This window comes from Vicugna pacos, chromosome 23 (assembly GCF_048564905.1).
Source record: "Vicugna pacos chromosome 23, VicPac4, whole genome shotgun sequence".
Classification (NCBI taxonomy): domain Eukaryota; kingdom Metazoa; phylum Chordata; class Mammalia; order Artiodactyla; family Camelidae; genus Vicugna; species Vicugna pacos.
This window is the reverse complement of record NC_133009.1, coordinates 35727186-35748841: the sequence shown is the minus strand read 5'-3', so window position 1 is coordinate 35748841 and position 21656 is coordinate 35727186. Positions and strand designations below refer to the sequence as shown.

The following is a 21656-nucleotide window of genomic DNA, read 5'->3' as shown; positions in this document are numbered from 1 at the left end:
CCTGCCGTGCAGGAGAGCCTCTGTGCGCCCTGTAAGAGTGAAGTCCCTGCTTCCCCCAGTCCTGAGGAGCCCTTTCAGCTAAGCCCAGCTGGCCAGCAAAGCCAAATGCCCTGGGGGCTCCTCTTCCTGCTGGTGGATCCCCCCACCCCCTCCCAGGCTGAAGACATGACACTGGGCTCAGAAGTCTCACTCCTGTGGGAGAACCTCTGTAATACAATTACCCTTCAGTTTGTGGGTCACCCACCCAGGGCTGTGGGATTGGACTATATGGCAAATGTGCCCCTTACCGCCTCGCAGTTCTTCCTCCTTTATATCTCTAGATACAGAAGATCTTCTTTGATAGGTTCCAGTCCTGTTTTTTTCCTTCTTCGTTTTTAATGGAGACACTGGGGATTGAACCCAGGACCTCATGCATGTTAAGCATGCGCTCTACCACTGAGCTATCCCTAACCACCCTCCCCTCTTCAGTTTTTTGTTGTTGTTGTTGTTGTTTTTAATCAATGGTTGTTTGGCAGTTGGTTGTGATTTTGTTATGCTCATGAGAGGAGGTGAGCTTAAGGGCCTACTCTGCCATCTTAATCTGATAATCTAGAAATGTCTAACCAAGACTTCTTGACATCATCATCTTTTTCCACTTCAGTTTCCCTTCAGTCATCTTTCGTCCCAGGTTGGGGGGTGTTGGGATGTAGCCGAGAGGAAATGGAGTTGGGAACAGACACAGCCTGGGGTCGGTGGGATGCACTCCCGTGGGCCTCAGTCACGTGCATTCATAGCTGGGTTGTTGCTGGCCCTGCTCATAGAGGAATGACCTCCAGGAAAACTCCTACCACTCGGTGTCCTCATCCGCCCGAGGTTCTGGCATGAAGGCGTCCAGATGGCATGAGGGCCGGAGGTCATGTCATCACATGAGTGTGTCCTACGTACTCATCACAGAAGGTACACGAATAGTGGTAGAGAAACAGTTTTAAATGTTTGGAATCAGAAGCTATGTGTAGAATTTTTCTACCAAATACTATAGCTCATATTTAAAGGAAAATAGGCAGATGACTACCCTCAGACGTACTAGATGTTATTAAAAACAATTCAGTTTTTAGCAATATCAGGCTAAAGAAGGCTTTTCTAAGCTATCGATAATTTTTTAAAAACTGAGAGAACTTAAAATATTGAAAAATGAAATACAAAGTCATTGTCATGTAAATTACTGAAGATTATGAAGCAAGAAAATGAAGAAAAAAGTTATAAATGCGTATTAAGCAGTTGAGAACAAAATTACATATTTTCCCTGAATTCCAGCGTGTTTGCGGTTTTCATCAGCTCTTTAATTGTCATAATTTGTTGTGATTTCTCTTCTCATGTTGTGTAGGTATTCACTTCCTCATCCAATTTTGCATCCTTTTCCTTAAAGTGGCTCTGCAACATTGTTTCGGTCCGCGGCTCCCATCAGCGGGAACTCCCACTCGCTTGTCCTGTGAAAGCAGCGAGCGCCAGTCAGCGCTAGGGGAGAGGTGACGGTCCACAGAGAAGACCACCAACCTGAGTCCTTCAGGGACACGCGCTGCCTTCCTCCCCGTCCCTCTCCCAGCAGCCGACATCAGGCGGGTTCGCCTCCGGTGAGGAGGATGTGTTCTCCCGCCAGACTGTGTCCTCGCCCCCTTGACCCCGAGGAGCAGCAGTGGGGAGATGACAGAAAGAGAAAACCACGCTCTCTCTCTTCCTTAGATCATCGCTGCGACCTCGCTGGGCCAGCGGCTTTGCACTTCCCACGTTTTGCGCTTTCTGAGCAGACCCACGCCTCTTCCTGAAATTCTTCCTCCTTTTCTGTTTCACATACTCACCCTTCATGACTCAGCGAAGTGACTCATCACCTCTGAATAGTCTTCCCAGGACACTCGGGGACCGTTCTTTGTACAGTCAAAGCACCGTGTGATGTGTCTTTGGTACAGCACTTATCTCATTGAATTGTCAACACTTCTTGGCTTTTCTGCCTCTGTTGATTGGCACCGAAGGCTTTCAGATCTGGGACAGAACCTGGTGCTTGGTAATTGCTCAATAAGCATTTATGTGTCAGATGAGCTAGTGTGGGAGCCTGGAGAGCAAAGAAACCAACAGTTAGCCTTTGTGAACGATCCTTGCTTGGGTCCTGGCCCACAGCAATGGCTCAGTGAGACTGGAAAGGTTGCAGAGATACTTCTGAAGGAAGAGGTAAAGTCCATGAAAGGAAATGATGTGGCGCTTAAGAAGAGAGGGAAGTTAGGGATGATGGCATTTTTAGATAAGAAGACTATGAGGGGCGTTGACATCATTAAATGCTACAGACGTAAAAGGCAGAATGCAGGTGTGGGCTTATGACCGATGAGTGTACATCTGGATATGCTGACAAGTTCTTTCATCTTATCTCATTGTCTTCTGGTGGCCTCTGCAGCTTTTTCCAGTCCTTGGTCCTACGATCACTCCCGCTTATTAATCTTTCTTTACTAAACACACCCTCAGTGACTCATGCCCAAAACCTACGCGACGAATGGCCAAAAGGGGACCGCACGCCCAGAAGCACCGGCTGGGCTGCGCTCAGGAGCGCGGAGATTCTACCTGCGCGTTTTGACTTCTCCTCTGAGTCATTAGTTTTATGCTCTGAGGTGACGGCAGTTGTCACCTCCTAAAGTGAATGATGCAGTCATTCCAGCAGAAGCTAAACACCTGGTCAATGTCTATGCTCTGTCTGCTCCCTGAATACTCCAAAACACCAGTCATCCTCGGTGAACGCAATAACCACCCACCGACTGAACCCGAGGTAGTCTGGAGACCAATGTAGGCAGTTCGCCTGGATGTGGTCCCCAGAATAGTACCTAACAAAGAATTGGGGCGTGCACGGTGGGTTGACTCTGGTCCACATGACCTACCTGGAGAGCAAACAAGTTGCTAGCTTTACCAATGATGCAGCAGCTCCTGTACCAGGGGTCTGATTTTGCCCTCGCAACCTCTCTGTGAGGTAGCGATTTTTTAATCTCTGCTTTAAAGATGAAGAAACTGGGGCTCAGAGTGATGACCCAACCCAGACGGCTCTGGGCGGCAGAGAGAGAAGTGAAGGTCAGGCTCGCCTGAGGCCAAAACCCTCGCTCCTCCTATTACATCCTATTCGAAGTGTTCGGCTGATGATGAAAAGGGCAGAATTCCCGTGTCAGTGACACTTGGAGAGTACTACTAACCACTTGAGTTAACTGCTTACTTTTACTGATTCACTCTAGTTCTGAAGTCACTCCCAACCATAAAAGTTTTGCTCTAACTTTCCCATTGAACCTATTTATAGAACCCAAAGCATTTTGATGGCACCCACAGCACAGTACAATCATTGGAGAATGTACGTAAATTATTTTAAAGGCATGATAGATCTCCAAGGTCATCCTCATAGATTAAGTGTCAGAAATGAAATATTACATTTCAACTCTATAGGCTTTTTGAAGTAGATTTGAAGACAATAACTGAGAGTCCTGAAAAGTGCAATTTGCACTACCAAAATCCCAGAGGCCAGTCATTTTTAGTTGCCATTCAATAAAATGTGTGATTTGGCTTCCTGGAGTGGACTCTGTTTCAGATCTGGCCACCTGATGGTGACACCCCAAGCAACCAGATCACATTTGTGAATTTGAAGGATTTACACCAGTGAAATTCACCTCATCGCAAAATCCTTTGTGCTTTAGAAAAAGTGTATAATCTGTAGCAGAGAATTAGGCAAACCACTTGACCTCACCTACGTGAAAGGACATTTTCTCTAGAGACAATGATGCAAAAAAGTGTGGTCAGTAGTAAGGGGGGGTTGGCTCTGGCTCACGGGCTGCTGCTCAGTGTGCCAGTCCCCCGCCTAGCCCCGCAGATACAAACAGGTGGGCGCGTCAGAGAAGAAAGCGGGCCGTTCCAGCCGCTACCTAGCAAAGCACATGATGCAGGCCTGCCCGCTCAGCGTCTCTGCATCAGATCAGGCCACAAAGCCCTGCCGTCTCTGGGCAGCGGTGGTCTGTCATTTCCCGCATCTGCGTGGCTCTGCTCTAGGGGCTGGTGTGTTGAGCTCTGGAATGCTGCTGTTCACCATTTCCTCTACTGCTTCTTAGCTCTTCAAAGAAGGAAACCAATAAAGCCTCTTCTGTGTGTTCGCTGCAGTTCAGGGCACGGGCTCCGGGCAGAGGGCACAGGCGGGTGGCGGGCATTCCTTTCTCCCCAGCGTCATGATCTCGGCCCCTATTCCCCGAGGCTGAGGACGGGGTGACTCAGCCAACACCGCACGGTGAGGGGGGTGTCCTGACGGCTCCTGACACCCCCTGCCTGGGAGCAGAGCGAGGCCGGGGTCCTGGTGGCCGCTGGTCGCACGGGAGAGGGGGCAGGCGAGCCCTCAACACCGGCACTGTGCGCCAGCAAATCTTTGCTTCTTTTGGACTCGGGAAGGTAGCATTTGCAGCAGTAATTTTTCATTTGTCTGTGTGATCAGGCTCTTCAGCCACATAAAGAACCATTTGTGACCGTAGCTGGGTGCTCTGCTGGCCGGGGACCGTCAGGGGCGTCTCAATAAAGCCAAGCAGACGGCTGCTCTTTGTAAAACTAAGCTTTTTTCCCCATAGGATTCTGCTTTAAGTCAGAGTCCCCTTTCCCATTTGAACTTAAAAAAAAAAAAGGCAAATCTGCTCCTCTGAAGGATTCTTTCTTTGAAAATAACTACATATACTTGTGTTTAACCTCAAGTTAATTTTTCACTAAAAAACAGGGACCAGAGGAGGGACCATTGTTCTGCAGTAAATCTGTAGGAAGAGGCAGAGGTGCTTCCTGGATGCAAGGACATGACACTTTCCGCAAAAACAAACAAACAAACAAAAAACCCTGCTCCTATATTCAGGGATGGCAGCTAAATGTGAAGAAAAGGAAAGGAAGGGAAGGGAAGGGAAAAGAGAGCAATTATTCCCCAATAATTTAAGGGGTTTGTTTGCAGAGCATAATAACTGAATTTTCTCTGCCATTTCTGAGAAAATATGAAAAAAAAATTTAAATTAGTCTTGCCCATTAAAGCAACCTAAATGTCCATCGACAAATGACTGGATAAAGAAGCTGTGGGATATTTATACAATGGAATACTACTCAGCCATAAACAAAAATAAAATAATGCCATTTGCAGCAACATGGATGGACCTGGAGATGATCATACTAAGTGAAGTAAGTCAGAAAGAGAAAGAGATGTCTCATGATATCACTTATATGTGGAACCTAAAATACAACACAAACCTATTTACAAAACAGAAACAGACCCACAGAAATAAAATACAAACTTACGGCTACCAAGGAGGAAAGGGGGTGGGGAGTGATAAACAGGGAGTTTGAGGTTTGCAGATACTACTACTGTACATAAAACACAGAAACAACAAGTTCCTACTGTAGAGCACAGGGAACTGTATTCAATATCCTGTAGTAACTTACGGTGAAAAAGAACATGACACGGAGTATATGTCTGTATGTGTATGGCTGAAATGTTCCGCTGGACACCAGAAAGCGACACAGCATTGTAAACTGATTACACTTCAATTTAAAAAAATGAAATAAATCATAATTAGAAAATAAAATAAATAGGATACTCAGAAAAAATATTTATAGATGCAACAGAAAACTTGGAAAAATCAGAGGCAGCAAGAGAAGAGGAGGCACCAGTCTCCCATCCGTCCGTGTCCCCTGAGTGCGGGGCTGCCTTCCAGGGGAAGGTCGTCTACCGTTTTGCTGCCTTTTATAAAGCAAGCCCGAGGAAGCGCCTAGTCAGAGATGCCAGACCGTCTCCCTATGGGGTGTCGGCTGCTTGCAGGAGTATCTGGGAATGCCAGCTGCCAAGCAACTCAAGAACGCGGGGCTCGTGGGATGTTGCCCCTCTCCTGGGAGGAAGAAGACGATGGAGAGTTGATCTTGGGGGCAGCCCTTCTTACCGGGACAAGGTGGGGATGCCCACTGTCAGTTCACAGTCCAGGCAACACAGAAGGCTTCTGGAACCACCTTTGGACAACCCTCTTCCGCCCTGACCCAGGCCAGAGAGCAACTCAGCAGCCAAGCCAAAAAACAACTCTGCCCAGTTCTTCCTCCAACGCTAATGACATGTCCTTTGAATCGGTTTTGTCAGCATGTGGCTGGCCCCCTGATCACCTAAAACCCTGCGCTCGATCCAGGCCCCCAAAGTTCTTCACCAACTCTACCAGCCCCATCAGAATTCCTGTTTCTGAAGAGCTTGATGCAGGTTTGGTCCCTTGGTCATTACACACACTGAAATGCGAAACCAGCCCGAGCTTTCTGGAGGGCGTTAACCCTGCTTATCAGACAAAGCCTAACACTGGGCTCTCACTGGAAAATCCCCAAGATTTTTCTCTGAGTTACAAAACGCAGGACCTGTTCTGAATTCTGCAAATATGGGATAATGTAGCATCCACCCACGGACCACAGCGCACAGCACGGATTTCGCAGCCCCGACGAAGCAGCCCCACGTGAGGCCGTGGCTGGTGAGACGGGGTCTGGGAGCTGCAGGGCTGCTCGGCTCTTCCTGGTGACAGCCTTCTCTTCCAGAAGCTCCAGCCAACTCTGAGTGGTGGCGCTGAGGGCAGGAGCCAGAACCTAAGGTTCCGTGCCGTTGCAGGGTCTACGGCCGACTTACCATGTCTTCCAACCTCTGGCTGCAGAAGGAAGACAGAAGTGGTTTTTCCACTTACCAATATTTCAGTCTAGTCATACATAATTAGTAATTACGTAACCTGTTTGCACTTCAGCCAGCACCTAAGCCTCTTCCTGCACTCATCCTCAGTTCCTGAGCCGGGGTCTTCTAAAGCCTCACTCTCCGTCTCTGGGGTTCTCTCTTCCTCCCAGCTTCGATCCCACACTTCTACCCAGTGGGACTGGTCAGGATTTCTAACCTTCTGTCTCTGGTCCTCTATGTAGTTCAGTTAAAATTAATCATGTTTCTTCTGCCTGAAATCACGTTCATTTCTCCAAATGCCCCATCACCCTTGAGGCTCAAGTCAGATGACCTCTCTTTCATGAAGTCTTCCCTGACCTTAACAAGGTTCAATGGCTAGCTACGTCCTTCCTTCTAAACTTCCAAAGCCTCTCGTTTGACCCCCTTTGACGGCACACACATTCTTCCTCTAAGCGTACGTTCTCAATGTACGGGATTATCTCCTGTGGTGGGAAAAGCCCTTGCCAAACAAAGCCACGCCTTCTCCATGTTTGAAATGTCAGAGCACCGAGAAACATCTCGCCCAGGGCGAGGAGTCAGAAAACGCTGAGTGTCGTTCTATAAGAAGCTTACTTACCCAAGTGTGTCACAAACGAGAAAAAATACGTGGTAGAAACACTGAGCAGAACGTGTGAAATGTAGGCTTCATCATTGTTTGGACGGGGTGAGACCAGCAGATCAGGGCGTGGCTGCTGTGGGAAGGGCAGGGGCTCCCACGCAGGGGCTGCCCGGGGACGGCCTAGAGGGAGGCAGGGGGGCTTGCGGGCGAGGAGTTTTACTGTGGCTCTTTCGGGAAAGAACAGAGGGCGTGGTAAGCAGGCACGCAGGATTAAATTAGAGTGATTTCAGTGGGCTCTGCGGCGTAGGGGTCGCACCTAGTGATGCCCGACCCTGGGATGATTAGATCAGGGGTGCAGAGAACCCTGGGAGTGGGAGGCACTGACAAAGAAGGGGGTGGGCTCCACTCCAGATTGGTGAGTTTGTGGTATGGAAGGCCCCCCAGGCCCGTGAGCCGTTTGCTGCCTCTAGGAGCTCGCTGACGCCGGGAGGGCGGTCTCTCCAGGGTCAGGAAGGCCCTGATGTCAGAGCATCAGAAAGACAGGGCATGAAGAAGCATGACCCCTCCAGGGCCTTCTTGCCCACTGGAAGCCACCACCGCTTCCTCGCCCGCACCATCCAGCCCTTCCTCGCCCACACCATCCAGCCCTCTCGTCCTGTCCCTTACGCCTGCCCCATTCACCCGCCTGTGAGTAAATACAGTCCAAGAGCACCATCAGGAAAAAGCGTTTTTCCATAAAATTTGCAGCTAATTTAGATGCAGCCTTTTAGACACCAAGGGAGTCATCTGTTTAAAACTGAAGCATGCCACTTACAGAGAAGTACCCTCATCCTGGGTACAGACTTCACGACTCATCAGGAAGTAAGGACGTTTCTTTTTATTCTAACCGTTTCATGAGACACTTTCCGAGACATAGTGCACATTTCCTTACAGTGTGGCCTGGTGTTTAGAGCGTGGACTCTAGTCCCAGAATGACTGGGTTCCAGCCCTGCCTCTGCCACTCCCGTCTGTGACTGGGAGGCAAGACACCCTTTCTGCTCACCCTCCTCGATTTCCCCTCCTGCAAAATGGGAATAATAATCACAGTGACAGCTGCCTTGCAGTGTTGTCCTGAGGAGTGAGCGCGCCTAGAGCGGTTCCTGGCGGAGACGCCATCGCTCCATGACACGTGCTCCTGAGCTGCTGGCGAACAGCGCCCAGGGCAGCCCCGCGCGGGCCGGGGGCCGGGCGCCTCCAGCTGTGGCTTGCTGGTCCTGCCTGGTGGCTCTGCTCTTGGAACGCTGCTATCGGCTTTTCTTTATCATGTCAGGCTGCTGGTCAAAATGTCTTTTCGTTTCTTGTCACTGTCATATCCTCAGTACCTCGAACAGAACTTAGAACTTAATATGCACCCAGTAAATATTTTTGAAAGGATGAGAAACTGTCCTTCTTTGCTTTTGCCATCATACTTCCAGCATCAAACAACAAGATGTGTTGCTTGTGATCCGCTCAGGGCAGGAAAACCAAATGCCCCGATGTGGGCAGGCCACCTGGGCTGGGGCACAGGCATGCCCACACACCACCAAAACTGTGTGTCCAGGAAATGGAGGGAGAAACATCCCCTTGTCGGGAAGGACGGATCAAACATGAGCTGATCTGATTATTAAGCTTGGCAGCCACTTCGTGTTTGTAGCTGGATTCTGACCCCGAGCCAGTCCTATGGGCTCATGTCAGGGCCCCACAGGCCATACGTAAATGTGCACAACATTGTTGACTCGAAACCCTGTGCAGGGGACACGGGCAGCATGGCTTTGGTGTGCCCCGCACTGGGGACCACGGGAGCGGGGAAGCCGCAGCACTCGCCACCTCGGCAGGTCACCTGGGAAGAGCCTCCCTCACCCACGTTACATACACCTTCTTCCAGGCATCTGCTGATGGACATTTAGGCTGTTTCCATGTCTTGGCTGCTGTAAACAGTGCTGCTATGAACACTGGGGTGTGTGTACCTTTTTGAATCAGCGCTTCCTCCAGCTACGTGCCCAGGAGCCGTAAACCCTCATTCACTGAGGACGAGGACCTGCGTCATAGACCTGGGGCCAGGTGCAGTGATGAGGAACAGAGGCCAAAGAGTCCCGGGGAAGAAGGGGCCAGACCCACCAGAGCGCGGCATGCCCATGGACGCGGCCGTGCCCAGCTGCGGAGCTGGCGGGCTAGAAGTAGCTGACCGGAGTTGGAGCTGAAAATTAATGATGGTCCCAGGGGTCTTCTTTTATTTAAAAAAGATTTTGTAGGTTCCCAAAGATGCCCACGCCCCAATCCTTGGAACCTGTGACTATGTTACTGTCTTGGCAAAAGAGACTTTGCAGGTGTGATTAAGGTTAAGGACCTGGAGGTGCGAAGAGGTGCTCGGATTACCCAGGTGGACCCAATCTGACCACAGGCGTCCTTAGAAACAAAGAGCCTTTCCTGGCTGCAGAAAGACGGTGGTGTGAGGATCACCTCGCTGCCTCCTCGCTGGCTTTGAAGCTGGAGGAAGGGGCCACAGTTGGGGGAGTGTGACAGCCACCAGAAACAGGGAAGTCCAGGGAGCAGGTTCTCCTCTGGGGCCTCCAGGAGGAACACAAGCCCTGTTGAGACTTGATTTCAGACCCGCCACACTCCCGGGGGATGGACTTCCGACCTACAGGACTGTCAGGTAATAGATTTCTATTTAAGTGGCCAAATGTGAGACAGTTCACTGTAGCAGCAATAACAAAGGAATATAAATGTTTATACAGCTCCTTCTTGGGCCAGTGCTGAGCTAAACATTAAAGCTACAGCAATATGTAAATCAGACCTAATTCCTACCCTAGTGAGGCTTACAGTCCAGTTCTTACAGAGTCCTAAACCGGCTGATATATGCAGAACCAGGGAGTTTAAGAGAGAGGTCGTCTCGTCAGGGCACTTACTTCTACTGTGTTAAGTCTGCAAACCGTGCCCTGAATCATGCGAAGTTTCTGAATCAGCCTTTCTATGGATGAAATGTGCTCTTGACAAACAAAAACAATGTCCTTACATAAGTAACTTCTTACTACTGAGATAAAGTGGCACTCACAAACTAATTTTAAAAAGGGGGAAAAAATTCTACAGTATTGTTTAGCAAAAACTACCAGAGGACATGAATAGCCAGCAGTTGACAGAGAAGATAAAAACACATGACTGTGGAATTAAATACCGAAGTCCACCAATTTTTGTCAAGGTTAGTAAAGCTGGTTATTCATGAAGTACCACACAGACAATAGCTACATATATACTTATCATATGTTGAGTATTTGATCTGCGGTCACAAACATCCTAAGAAATAAAGCACATCCTTTTATTATTTACTGACTTATTTTTGTTGACATGTAGTTGATTCACAATATTGTTAGTTTCTGGTATACAGCATAGTGATTCAGTTATATATATCTCTATATATTTTCATATTCTTTTTCATTATAGGTTGTTACAAGATATTGAATATAGTTTCCTGTGTTATATAATAGGACCTTACTGTTAATCTATTTTATATATAGTAGTTTCTATCTGCTGATCCCAAGTTCCCAATTTATTCCCTCATCCCTTTTCCCCACAAGCAACCATGTTTGTTTTCTCTGTCCGAGTCTGTTTCTGTTTTTTAAATAAGTTCATTCGTGCATTTCTTTAGATTCCACATAAAAGTGATATATGATATTTCTCTTTCTCTGTCTTATTTCACTTAGTATGAAATCTCTAGGTCCATCTATGTTGCTGCAAATAGCATTCTCTTATCATTTTTTATGACTGAGTAGTATTCCATTGACTATATATATCACATCTTCTTTATCCAGCCATCTGTTGATGGACACTTAGGTTGCTTCCAAGTCTTGGCTGTTGTAAACAGTGCTGCTATGAACATTGGGGTGCATGCATCTTTTTAAATTAGAGTTCCTTACAGAGATACCCAGGGATTGCTGGATCACTTGGTAAGTCTATTTTTAGTTTTTTGAGGAATCTCCATACTGTTCTCCATAGTGGCTGCACCAGTTTACATTCCTACCACCAGTGCAGGAGGGTTCCCTTTTCTCCACACCCTCTCCAGCATTTATTACTTGTAGACTTTTTGATGATGGCCCTTCTGACTGATGTGAGGTGATACATCATTGTAGTTTTGATTTGCATTTCTCTGGTAATTAGCAATATTGAGCATCTTTTCATGTACCTATTGGCCATCTGCATGTCTTTATGGGAGAATAGCCTGTTGATACCTTCTGCCAATTTTTGGTTGGGCTGCTTCTTTTTGTTGTTGTTGCTATTGAGTTGTGTGAGCTGTTTGTATACTCTGCAAGTTGAGCCTTCGTCAGTTGCATCAATTGCAAATATTTTCTCTCATTCTGTAAGTTCTCTTTTCATTTTGTTTATGGTTTCCTTTGCTGTGCAAAAGCTTGTAGGTTTGATTATGTCCCATTTCTTTATTTTTGCTTTAATTTTTATTGCCTTGGGAGACTGACCTATGAAAACATTGCTAAGATTTATGTCAGAGAAGACTTTGCCCATATTCTCTTTTTGGAGATTTATGGTGTCCTGTCTTATCTTTGAGTCTTTAAAGCCATTTTGAGTTTATTTTTGTGTATGGTATGAGGAATGTTCTAACTTCACTGATTTACATGCAGCTGCCCAACACCACTTGCCAAAGAGACTGTCATTTCTCCACTGTATAGTCTTGCCTCCTTTGTCAAAGATTAATTGACTGTTGGTGTGTGGGTTTATTTCTGGACTCTCTATTCTGTTCCATTGATCTATGTGTCTATTTTTGTGCCAGCACCATGCTGTTCTGATGAGTCTAGCTTTGCAGTGTTGTCTGCAGCCTGGGAGGGTTATGCTTCCAGCTTTGTTCTTTTTGCTCAGTATTGCTTTGGCAATTCTGGGTATTTTGTGATTCCATGTAAATTTTAAGATTATTTGTTCTAGTTCTGTGAAAAATGCCCTGGGTAATTTGATAGGGACTGCATTAAATCTGTAGACTGTTTTGGGTGGTATGGCCATTTTAACAATATTAATTCTTCCAATCCAAGAGCACAGGATATCTTTCTATTTCTTTAAATAATCTTTGTTTTCCTTTATCAGTGTTCTATAGTTTTCTGCATATGTCTTTCAGCTCCTTGGTCAGGTTTATTCTAAGTATTTTTTTAACACAATGTTAAAAGGGGTATTTTTTTACTTTCCTTTTTTGATCTTTCATTGTTAGTATGAAGAAACGCAACAGATTTCTCTATATTAATATTGTATCCCTCTACCTTGCTGAATTCATTTGTCAGCTCTAGTAGTTTTTGTATGGAGTCTTTAGAGTTTTCTCTATATAGGATATCATGTCATCAGCAAATAGTGACAATCCTACCTCTTCCCCTCTAATTCGGATCATTTTTATGTTTTTTCCTTGCCTGGTTGCTATGGGGAGGACTTCCAATACTAGGTTTAATAGAACTGGTGAGAGTTCTCTTCTCATCCATGTCTTGTTCCAGATTTTATGGGGAAGGCTTTCAACTCTTCACCACTAAGTATTATATTGGCTGTGGCTTTGGCATAAGTGCCTTTTGTTATGTTAAGATATGTTCCCTCTATACCTACTTTGGTAAGAGTTCTTATCATGGATGGATGTTGAATTTTATGAAATGCTTTTCCTGCATCTGTTGAGATGATCAAGTGGTTTCTGTCCTTCCTTCCGCTGCTGTGGTGTCTCACAGTGCCTGATTTGGGTGTGTTGAACCATCCTTGTGTCCATGAGTTGAATCCAACCTGATCATAGTGTATATTCTTTTCTATGTGTTGTTGGATTCGATTCGTTAATATTTTGTTGATAATTTTTGCATCTGTATTCATCAAAGATATTGGCCTATAATTTTCTTTTCTGGTGGTGTCCTTGTCTAGTTTTGGTATCAGGGGGATGTTGGCTTCATAGAATGACTTTGGGAGTGTTTCCTCCTCTTCAATCTTTTTGGAAGAGTTTGAGAAGGACTGGGTATAAGTTCTTCATGGTGTGTTGGTAGAAATCCTCAGAGAAGCCATCTGGTCTTGGACTTCTGCTTGCAGGGAATTTTGTTATTGTTGTTGCAGATTCTGTTTCACTTTTACTGATGGATGGATCTGTTCAAATTGTCTGTTTCTTCTTGATTCAGTTTTGGTGGGTTGTATGTTTTTAGAAATGTATCCATGTCTCCTAGGTTGTCCAATTTGTTGTTACATAATTGTTCATGGTATTCCAGTATTCATCATTTTTTGTACAGCTGTAGTATTGGTTGTTATTTCTTCTCTTTCTTATTTTGTTTATGTGAGATTTTTCTTATTTCCTGAAGTAAGCTTGTATCACTATAAACTTCCTTCTTAGAACTGCTTTTGCTGTGTCCCATAGGTTTGGAACGTCGCGTTTTCATTTTCCTTTGTCTCTTAGTGTTCTTTCATTTCCTCTTTGATGTCTTCAGTGATCCACCAGATGCTTAGTAGCATACTGCTAAGCCTCCACGGGTTTGTGGTTTTTGCAGTTTTTTTTTCTTGTAGTTGATTTCAAATCTCATAGTGTTGTGGTCAGATAAGATGCTTGATAAGATTTTAATTTTCTTAAATTTACCAAGGCATGCTTTGTGGCTCAGCACGCCATCTACCCTGGAGAATGTTCCCTTGCACTTGAGAAGAATGTGTATTCTGCTGCTTTTGGATGGAATGCTCTATAAATATCAATTCATCTGGTCTAATGTGTCATTTAAAGCCCACGTTTCCTTACTGATTTTCTTTCTGGATGGTCTGCCGGGCGGTGTAAGTGGGGTGTTAGGGCCCCTTACTGTTTTGTGTGCTGTCGATTTCCCCTTTATGTCTGTTAATATCTGCCTTAAATACTGAGGTGCTCCCATGTTGGGTGCACATATATTTACGATTATTGTATCTTCTTCTTGGTTGGATCCTTTTACCGTCACGTAGCGTCCTTCTTTGTCTCCTGTAACAGTCTTTACTTTAAAGTCCCTTTGATCTGAGGTAAGTACCACCACTCCAGCTTTCTTTTGACTTCCGTTTGTGTGCAATACCTTTTTCTGTTTCCTCACTTTCAGTCTGTGTGTGTCTCCAGATCTGAAGTGAGTCTCTTGTAAGCAGCAAGTATACAGGTCTTGTTTTTGTATCCATGCAGCCAGTCCGTATCTTTTGGTTGGAGCATTTAATTCCACTTACATGTAAGGTAATTATTGATACGTATGTTCTTACTGCAACTTTGTTAACTGTTTTGGATTTGTTTCTGCAGTCCTTTTCCCCACTCTCTTCTTTTGTTCTGTTCTCTTATGTTTTGGTGGCTATCTTTAGTATTATGTTCGGAATCCTTTTTCTATTCTGCGTGTTATGTATTACGGATTTGGGGTTTGCAGTTACCAGGAAGTTTGGGTATAGCAGTCTATGTATATATGTGATTCCCTTAAGTTGCTGATGTCTTAATTTGAAACGCATTTTAAATACTCTGCATTTGTACTCTCCTCCCCTCGTGATTACCAGGTTTGGGGTTTTTTGGCATTATGTTTCACCTCTTTTACTTCACCCTTCAGTGTGATAACAGTAACCTGTTATTAGAAGGCTTCAAAGCCCAGTGATGTCCAATAGGCAGGCGTTGTTAACGATCACCTGAAATTTGGCTACTGGAAACAGAGGTGTGCTGTCAAGTATACCAGAAGTAAAACAGTATAAATAAAAGAATGCAAAATATCTCATTAGTGCTTTTTAAAAAATTTTTGACATTGAAATAATATTATTTTACATTTCAATTAAGTAAAATCCATTATATTAATTTCATCTTTTTAATTTCTTTAACTAGAAAATTGAATACTGAAAAAATTCTTGTTTGCTAAATTTCTTTTTATGTGAAAGGGTATGGAACTTTTATCAAATGCTTTTTCTGCGTCTTTGATGTAATCTTTTATTTTCTTGCATTAATCAGTTATTGTGGTGAGTTACATTGATAGACTTTCCTAAGTGTCAGCTAGCCTTATACTTTTTAAAACCAAAGTATAGTTGTTTTACAATGTGTTAATTTCTGGTGTACAGCACAGTGATTCAGTTATACATATACACCTCTTCCTATTCTTTTTTATTCGAGGCAATTACAAGATACTGGATACAGTTCCCTGTGCTGTACAGTAGGACCTTGTCGTTTGTCTATTTTATATACAGTAGTTAGTATCTGAAAACCCCTAATTCCTAATTTATCCTTCCACCCTCCCCTTTCCCCCCAGTAACCATAAGTTTGTTTTCTATGTCTGTTAGTCTGCTTCTGTTTTATAAATACATTCACTCGTGTCACTTTTTAATATTCTACCTGTAAGTGGTATCACACGGTATTTTTCTTTCTCTCTCTGGCTTCACTTAGTACGATGATTGCTGGTTCTGAGGCTGTAGCTCGCGCTCAGTTGTGGTGTGTGCGCCTCGGCTGCCTGCTGCGGGCACAGGTGGTTTCATCGCTCTGGTCTTTACCCGTCTTCCTCGTTCGTGTGCTGTTGATACCCTGCCTTTACTGCGTGTCTGCCTTTGCCAGTGAGCTTTCCCATCTCATAACTTTCTTGTCTCAAGTTGTGACCTTTCCATTTCTGCCTAGAGAAGGTCCTTTAGCACTTGCTGTAAAGCTGGTTTGGTGGTGCTGAATCCTTTTAGCTTTTGCTTGTCTGTAAAGCTTCCCATTTCTCCATCAGATCTGAACGAGAGACTTGCTGGGTAGAGCACTCTTGGTCGCAGGTATTCCCTTTTCATCATTTTAAATATATCACGCTTCTCCCTTCTGGCCTGTAGAGTTTCTGCTGGAAAAAATCAGCTAATGGTCTCATGGGAGTTCCCTTGTATGCTGCCTGTTGCTTTTCCCTTTTTGCTTTTAATATTCTCTTCTTATCTTTAATTTTTTCATTTTAATTGCAATATGTCTAGGGGTGTTCCTCTTAGGGTTAACCCTGTGTCGGACTCTCTGGGCTTCCTGGGCTCGGTGACTATTTCCAAGTTAGGGACGTTTTCAGGTATTATCTCTTCACATATTTTCTCAGGCCCTTTTTGTCTCTCTTCTCCGCTGGGGACCCCTACAGTGTGAATGTTAGTGTGCTTGATGTTTCCCAGGGGACTCTTAAACTGTCCTCATTTCTTTTCATTCTTTTTTCTTTTCTTTTCTGGTCTGTGGCAGCAATTTCCACCATACGCCCTCAGCCCTGCCCCAGTGGTGGGGAGCAGGCAGGCTGCCCTGCTGTCCCTCACACTGTGCTCTCAGAAGCGCTTGCTGAAGTCAGGCCCCAGGCCCCAGGCCCCACCACAGTTGTTCACAGTCATGTACCTGGGGGACAGCCTGTACTCCAACTCCACCTCCGGGCATGTGAGCCCACAAAGCCCGCGGCTGCTAGGATCAGACCCGCCCCAACAGGCACCAGTAATCTGCTCAGACATCCCACAGGTGCTCGGCTCACAAAGACACCAGTGGCATTAAAAACCTCCAAAGCTGCCTGGGACATAGCTCAGGTTTCAGCCTTGCTTCTGAAGTCGCTGGGCCCTGGGGAGTGGGCTCTGATTTAAGCCCCACCTCTGCTTGGGGGCGACCCACCAGGCCTTGCACACTCCCAGAGCGCGAAGCGGCCGTAAGCTCACCGAGGAAGAGGCTGCCATGGTGGCCTCCCGCCCCTCCCTTCTCACATGTTAATAGTGGGGCTTTGGTTGCACACATGGGCTCCGTCACACACACTCAGCTGTGGCCTGTACCACACTCCAGCCCCTTTATGCTGTCTCTGGACTTTTTGGCAGAGGACATCTTGGAGAGAAAAGGCTCGAGTGTAGAACGCCCAAGGTGAGCTGGCACGGCAGTCCCACTGTTGTAGCAAGGTGTCCTGGATGCATCGCAAATAAGATTAGTTTCTAGATTTCTAATCATTTTTGGAGTCTCACAGCATAAAGTTGGGGAAAATGTCATTTATCGAAAATTTTATTGAAAGAAATGAGCATCCTAGGTTGACAACTTGGCAGAAGTACAGGTTTTTAAAAAGTCATCCCTAGAGAGGAGGGTACCGCTCAGTGGCGGAGTGTGTGCTTAGCACACTTGAGGTCCTGGGTTCCAGTGCGCCATTAAATCACTCAATCATTCAGCCAACCAACCAACCTAATTACCTCCTCCCCCCAAAAAATAATTTAAAAAAATTTTTTTAATCATCCTTCTCCACACTTCTCCAGATACACAAAAAGGGGAACACAGTCTTCTGTAATGACATGGCTCAAATTGAAGCTTGTTCATCTTATGCCCCTGACGTTAGATGTGTGATCCCGGATTTCAGGGTATAATAGGATGTGTAAAGAATGCTAATCTCACTTCTAAAGGGTGAGTACATTTTGAATTCCTCGTTTTTAAGTTACCAGTGGAATTCCTGTGGTTTAACCTATGGGAAGGTTGGATCTTAGCACACAGTGCGCACACCACACACACAGACACACACACAATCAGGCTACACGTTCTTTTTGCCCTTAGGAGACTGAAATTTGATTTACTAACCTAGGGGACAGGTTGGCAATTGAAAGCAAACTGCTCTCTGCTTCTCAAAGCGCCAGTCATGAGGGCCGTTTCTTCTGATTGGCTCTCCCTGGAGAGAAGTGAAGAGCAGAGGGGGGGATACGGCGGCCACATGCACCTGCGCGGGCTGCAGGATCAATGGTCAGCATCAGCAGGGCTCTGTTTAATGAACCCTCCACCGGTGTCACCGCCTTGCTGACAACGGCACCAGTGCTGGGGAAGTGAAATCTATTGGAAGGCAAAATAATTGCTTCATTTCCTGGTACAAAGACAGAAACCTGATTTTTGTGTGCATAAGAGCGAGCTTTCAATCCTCCACTGGAAGAGAGCCTTGCACAGAGCGCAGAGTGAAACACGGACAGACCGCGACTGGGTGAGGCAGCCTGGTTCCCGGGACTCCAGGAAAGCAGCTCAGGGCTCTCTAGGCTCTGGAGGCGAACACCCAGCCCAAAGGGGGCTGTCTCAGTCAGAGAGAGAAAACAGTTATTTTCATTTGTGCTTTTCCATGATAAAGTGTTTTGACAAATCAATAGGAGCAGGGAAAAACCCCACTGATGTGATTCACACCTAATTTATCTCATTATTGCCTCATTATTACGGGGCGGCAGGGCAGCTCTCCCAAATGCTGTGTCTGGCACACCCTTGAGAGTTAAGAGGAAAACGAAAGTGACACACAGAACTCAGAATATTCATGTCACACGTACGTTTTCTTCAATTTCCTTGAACTGTCGGTGCTGGTGAGTAAGATTATGAGGCGGGCGTCCTTTTAAAGGTGTGTTTCTGAACGTTGCTAAGGTTAAAAGTAAAGCTCACTTTCTCTGAAACATGAACACAGTGCAGCCTAAAATTAAGGCTTTCGGGTTGTATCTGTAGCATTCAAGTGTATTCTCAGATTTCTGCATCACAGTCCACCTTGTGTCTGATTTAAAAATGCATGATGCTTGTTTACAAGCACTAAAATAAATTAGTCCTTCACTAGGTACCTGGCAACCCACAAAACAGACGCGAAGAGCTGTGAGACAACATTTGCAATAAGCAGAACAGTGCCGGAGAATTCTATCTGCTTCCACATTCTCAGCAGAACAGAACGCGAATGCCAGTCGACGGCCACCCGAGCTGTCCAGCCGCAACGCGGAGGCCCAGCTGGCACTTAGAGCCATTCTTCCTTTAAATGAACCACTTCCCTTGAATTTCGGCCAACTTCCCAGTATTCTTTCTCAAATTTCTTTTTGGCCCTTGTCTTCCTAACATTTTTCTCATCCACTGATTTTCCACACGAATATTTAGGGTGTATCTCGGCATGGAGATATTTCCTCCCACCACTTCCAGGCTGTGTGACTCTGAGGCAGTCAACACTGCAGGTTAATTTGTCTAATCTTGTTCAAAATGGACATAATATAAACAGCTGCTTCATGAAATAATTATGGCAATTTACAAAAAAAAACCCTAAAAAACAAAGGTGGGGATCTGTCTCGGCATCACGGCTAGAACTTCGTGCCCCACTGAACACAAATTAAATCTAAGTACACTCCATCTATCTCGACCACCGTGAACAGAGATCTTCCAGGATGCTGAAGAAGGGTCTTCGTGGGCCTCCCTGTCATCCATCCCCAGCCCCATCCATCCCATGCTGCTGGCTCAGCACTGAGGGCCCCCCCCATCATTCATTCATCAGTTTGTTTTTGCTGAGTTTACCCATCAGCAAAGCACAACGGGAGAGAGACAGTAAAACAACGTCTTAACTTACTGATGTTTTAGTTCTTCAATGGACAGGTGCATCCTGGAAACAGAAAAGAGCCTCAGTGCAGCTGCAGCAAAGTGAATGGGAGAGAATCAGATGCCTTTTCAGGCCATGATAGAGTTTGGATTTTATTCTAAGGGCAACAGGAAGTACTGAAGGATTTTGAGCAGAGAAAGTGACATCATGTGATTGGTATGATAAACAGTTCGTGCCGACTGTTGCAAAGAAAACTCTGGGGGCAGGTAAAGCAGTTGGGAGATTAGGGTTATTGACAATTGATGAACCAGGCAATATTCGAATTTAAAAAATCAAGCTTAATGTGATGTCCTGCTGGTTGGATGTGATGGCACATCAGTCTCTGGCTAGGGAGAGCCCAGGGTCCTTTCCCTGCGCTGGGGTTGCCTGCTCCATAGGTATCCCTCTTTGGAAAGATGGCAGGTTCTTAGTTCAGGATGTGTTGCTCATGAAATAGTCTAGTCTTATTAATCACTCTGTTTCTTTATGTCAGAATAACTTCAGAAAAGTCCATCTGCATTAAGTGCCAACCTCAGCACAGTGCTGGTGCGAAGTGACCGCAGGGGAGGTGCCCTGCTCGCAGCAGCAGGGCGGGGATGCCCACCGATCTGCGGGAGACAGAAAGAAGGATGTTTTCTTGAGAAGACAGTGACAGGAGTTTTATGAACTAGCCAGTAGGCAATGTTAGATGAAAAAGAGCACAGAGGTGACATTTTAACTTTACAGAAGATAACAGAACAAGAATCAAGAATCACTGATACAAGAGGTGGGAACAACTCTCTTGGAGTATTTGTTGCATGTTGGCAGATGACTGAAAAACTAGCTACTTACTGATGTTAAGGGGAAATATTTGAGAGCAGCAACTTCTGGTCACATATTAGGGATATTACTGAAAGAGAAGCTACCTGTTTAATCGATGCTGGGAAAAGCTTCCAATTTAAGTGACTAGTTCTCCTTGCTGATTTCAGCTGAGCTGTGTACACATGTGGGTTGTTGGTTGATCATTTCACCTCTGTTATATGTTTGAGTCTAAATGTTTATTTTACAAACATTTAACATATCTTTTTCCTTTTCCTTTTCTGTCTTCTAAAAAACTATATATTGTTTCATTTTCCTTCCACTGAGACAGACGGGGCCGGAGGGGCCCGCAGGGTGGGACATGGAGGCAGACTGAGCCAGGGAGGGGTCGGTGGGATCAGGAGACTGGTTACAAACTGTGGGAATGAGCAAAATATTGATAGTGAGAGACAGGTTTCCCACTGCCAGATAAGAGTTAAAATTTGGGAAAAAAAAAAAAAACAAGTGGTGTTGGATTAGAACTGGGAGCACTGGTGGGACCTCCTAATCTTTAAAATACTGGCAGATAGATACAGAAACAGATGCGCGTGCGCACGGGCCGACCTTGTTTTATCCTGCTTTGCTTCACGGCGCTGCGCAGACACCACGCCTTTTACTGAAAGATTGCGCCACCTCCGTGTCAAGCAAGTCTTCCAGCGCCACTTTCCCAGCGCCATTTCCTCATTTCTTGTCTCCGTGTCACATTTTGGTAACTCTCATAATATTTAAAATCCTCCACCAGCAAAAAGATTATGAATCACTGAAGGCTCAGGTAATGGTTAGCATTTTTTAGTGGCAAAGTGTTTTATAATTAAGATGTGTATATTGTCCTTTAAGACAAAATGCTATTGCGCTTAGTAGACTGAAGTAGACTGTCAACCATTTTTGTACGCACTGGGAAAACAAAGCATTCATGTGGATTGCTTCGTTGCACTACTCGCTTTATTACAGTCGTCTGCAACTGAACCTACAACGTCTCTGGGGCGTGTGTGTGTGTGTGTGTGTGAGCTCAGACGTACATCACCAGCTCTGTCTACTGGAAGGGCTCAGAAGCAAGGCCATCCCAAAGAAATGAGTACACTTAGCGCCCACATCCTGATTTCTGAATACCATTATCCAATTTAAAAAATCCCAGTGCCCCCGGAAGAAGGGACTGTTTCTAGAACCAGAGAAGGGAAAACACAAGCTGAACATTTAATACCTTTTTGTGCCACAAAGGAAGGAA

General features: G+C 45.5%; 1 non-coding gene across 1 annotated transcript; it reads right to left on the bottom strand.

The window, feature by feature from the left end:
• Positions 1–378: 378 nt before the first annotated feature.
• Positions 379–447, bottom strand: TRNAV-AAC (transfer RNA valine (anticodon AAC)). Its single transcript has one exon. It is a non-coding gene; the product is annotated as a tRNA-Val (tRNA).
• Between the last annotated feature and the right edge of the window lie 21209 nt (positions 448–21656).